This window comes from Cricetulus griseus, chromosome 2 (assembly GCF_003668045.3).
Source record: "Cricetulus griseus strain 17A/GY chromosome 2, alternate assembly CriGri-PICRH-1.0, whole genome shotgun sequence".
NCBI lineage: Eukaryota > Metazoa > Chordata > Mammalia > Rodentia > Cricetidae > Cricetulus > Cricetulus griseus.
The window spans coordinates 395,091,074-395,094,851 of record NC_048595.1 but is presented as its reverse complement, the minus strand read 5'-3'; positions in this window follow the sequence as shown (position 1 = coordinate 395,094,851).

Below are 3,778 nucleotides of genomic sequence, written 5' to 3'. Positions count from 1 at the left end.
AGGAAAAGATGTTCACATTAATTTAAAGCTGACAGCTAATCATTCTGTTCCCATGGTTACTGGCTGTGGAACTGACTTTGGGCGAAGACCTGCCCCACTTCTGGGCACTAAAGGAAACACTGAGCCTTTGACCGATCATGGTTAGGGGTGGTGAAATGAACCCAGTGTGTCTTCTGGGTTGAATGAATGTGGGTGAATTTTATATTTCCTCCTCCCTTTCCCTCCTCGTCCTCTTCTTGCAATGCTGGGGTGGAACTCAAGGCCTAGTGCATGCTGGGAAGTGCTCTACCACTGAGCTATAGCCCCGGCCCCTATATTTTTCATACTTTCAAAAGATAAAGTGTGTGGAAACCTTAGCTTCAAGCCAGAAGTGATAGAAAATTGTTGTTTATAGTTCTAAAGCTTGGCTAGTACCTGAATAAATAAGGGAAGGCACAGAAAAATCAAACTTATCTGTGATATACTATCTTGTTTTCAACACTGTGTACTTAGCGTTATCCAGGTACACTTATAGTTGTATGGAGCTTGCATTTGTATACAATATATTCTCCAAGTAGGAGTTTCCTCTTTCAGAAAATTAGAGGTAGAGAGTAACTCCCTCTCACATTATAAACCCGAGAAGATCACGGAGACTCGGCTGGACCTGGTGTATTAGATACAGTCTATCCTGACCATCTGGCTCCTCTCTCTTCTCTGTCAGGGTTAACCCTTCCCAGATGGATTAGTTACTACTGGGGTTTTTCTTACAAGGCTTGGCAGGACCCCGTGGTCCACAAGCTGGGTCTTGGGGTTCTATTGTGAATATGGGCTAATAACCGATGCTTCCAGTTCAGAGGAAAAGGAAGAGGATGTTCTCCATTTTAAGTTTTCCTCACTGTTTCCTAAAACTGTGGCGTCTGCTGGTCTAGACTGTTAGCTGCTATAGCACACATCTGTATTGGGTTATTTCAGTATGTTAGCATTCTGTCATAGTCTACCCAAGGGTCCTGCTTCTCAGAAGGGCTTGGGGTAAACCTGGGAGCCATGCTTAGAGACCCTTTCCACCCACCCAGCATCCTCATGCAAACCTTTACAAACAGACTTGGTGCATTTCAGAGACAGACAATTTGACTGAAACACCAGACTCTAACCTGCTGGTCTGAAGATTCCCTGCATCTGATGCTGGTTAACAACAGCAGTTCTCACATTGCTCTGGTCAGGGAGGCTGGCGATCAGCAAGGTCCTTCCGAGGTATAGCTCACTGTATGCCCCACAGCCAAGTGGAGCCGGGGCTTTCTGAGAAAAACCTCAGGAAAGCATTGGAACACTCCATGACTGTTGTGTTTAATTGTAGTAGGGAAGAATGAAAAAAGAAGAAGAAGAAGGAGCTGGAGAGATGGCTCAGGGGTTAAGAACACTGACTGTTCTGCCAGAGGTTCTGAGTTCAATTCCCAGCAACCACATGGTGGCTCACAACCATCTGTAATGTGATCTGGTGCCCTCTTCTGGCACGCACTGTATACATGATAAATAAATAAACAAATAAAAGAAGAAGAAGAAGAAGAAGAAGAAGAAGAAGAAGAAGAAGAAGTGAGGGCTGGTGGTAGGGCTGAGTGGTAAGGCGGTAAGGCACTGGGTGCCGGCTTGATGATTTGAGCTCAGTCCCTGAGACCCATGGGATGGGACATGAGAACCAACTCTGTAGACAAGGTAGATTCTAAACTTGCTCTGATCCTCCTGCCTCTGCCTCCAGACAGCTTGGATTATAGGAATGCACCGCCATTCTAGATCACCTGCCTTTCTTTCTGTTGAAAAAATATTTATTTATGTTTTATTACTTTATCTATATGAATGTTTTGCCTGCATGTGTGTTCGTATAACACATGTGTGCTGGTGCCTCCCAAAGTCAGAAGAGGGTGTTGGATCTCCTGAGAGTGGGTTACAGATGGTTGTGAGCTGCTATAAGGATGCTGGGAAGCAAATTGGGGGCCTCTGAAAGAGCAACAAGTGCTCTTAGCTACTGAACCAACTCTTTAGCCCCTGACATTTTTTTAATTAAAAATTATTTTTTTTGGCCAGGTGTGGTGACACACACCTTTAATTCCAGCACTTGGAAGGCAGAGGCTGGAGGATCTCTGTGAGTTCAAGGTTAGCCTGGCCTATATATCAAGTTCCAGGGTAGTCTGGGCTGTATAGAGAGACCCTATCTCAAAAAAAATTATTTTATGTGTATGGCTATTTTGCCTGCATGGATGTCTGTTTAGCAAATGTGTGCCTGGTGCCCACCTGGCCCTCAGATCCCCCAGAAGAGGAGCTATGGTTGGTTGAGAGCTGCCATGTACGTGCTCGGAACAGAGACTGGAGCCTTTGGGAAGCAGCCAGTGCTCTTAATTGCTGAGCCAGCTCTCTAGCCCCTAGACCACATTTCTCTATCTCAATTGCCTATTGCATTTCCCCACACGATCCCAAACTATATTACTTTATTTATTTATTTTTTTCTACACAAGGTTTCTCAGCCGGGTGTTGGTGGCCCATGCCTTTGATCCCAGCACTTGGGAGGCAGAGGCAGGTGGATCTCTGTGAGTTTGAGGCCAGCCTGGTCTACAGAGTTCCAGGACAGCCAAGGCTACAGAGAGAAACCCTGTCTTGAAAAACCAAAAGGAAAACAAAATAAAACAAAACAAGGTTTCTATGTGTAACAGCCCTGGCTGTCCCGGAACTCACTCTATAGACCAGGCTGGCCTCGAACTCAGAGAGATCCACTGGCTTCTGCTTCTCTAGTGCTGGGATTAAAGGCATGCACCACCACTGCCCAGTAGCAGGAAGGGAATTTTGATAGTGTTGGAAGCACTGGCTACTTGAAGCGAGACCTCAAAAGTTAAGTCACTGGCCAGTCTGACCAACTGAGAATCACATATGGCAGAATAGATGACCACTTTCTCATTAAAAGGAAATGTTTATTTTAATTTGTGTGTATGAGTGTTCCAGTGCTTTTGGGAGGCCAGAAAAGGGTGTTGGATCTCTTGGAGCTGGAATAAGCGCTGGGAACCAAACTCAGGCGGTCTAGAAGAGATGCAAGGGGTCGTCACTGACCCATCCCCACCCCCCTCACTTTCCCATTGTCATTTTCATGACAACCAGCACTTTCCTATCTGAACCTGAGACTCCCCTGAGAAAGACCAGGAGGATCACACCCACTTTATTGGTGAGAATCCAAGACAGTAAGGGATGTTTTATCTATGGTAGTTTTTTGTTTTTGAGACAGAGTTTCTCTACGCAGCCCTGGCTGCCCTGGAACTCTATATGTAGGCCAGTTTGGCCTGGAATTAACAGTGATCGGTCTGCCTCAGCCTCCGGAGCGCTGGGATTAAAGGTGTGTGTGCCACTATGCCAGGCATCCACAGACTTTCTGGTACACGTCGGATTAGTGCAAGGTCCGCCTCCTTACCGCAAATGTCTTGGGTTTAAGAACCCCAGATGGGACCTAGAATGGTTATCAGTTAGGCCAGGTCTGGCTGAGGGACTGGGGAACGGATGGGTCCTTCTCTACTTTCTGGTTCCATCACTCTACTCCTCAAAGGGTTAAAGTAGCTTTCACATGATTTTCCCATCTCCCAGGTAACTTGGGCAGCTGCTTGCGAGGGAAATGAATAAACATCCCGGAACAATTTTTCAGTTCATGAACCTGGCAGTGCACCCCAGCCCCCCACATCAAAGAAGCACAACCCTTTGGGTAAAAGGTGCCGGGGGAGGGACTCTGCCAGTTGGCAGGTGCGGGGGAAGGGCTACCCCAGAGAGC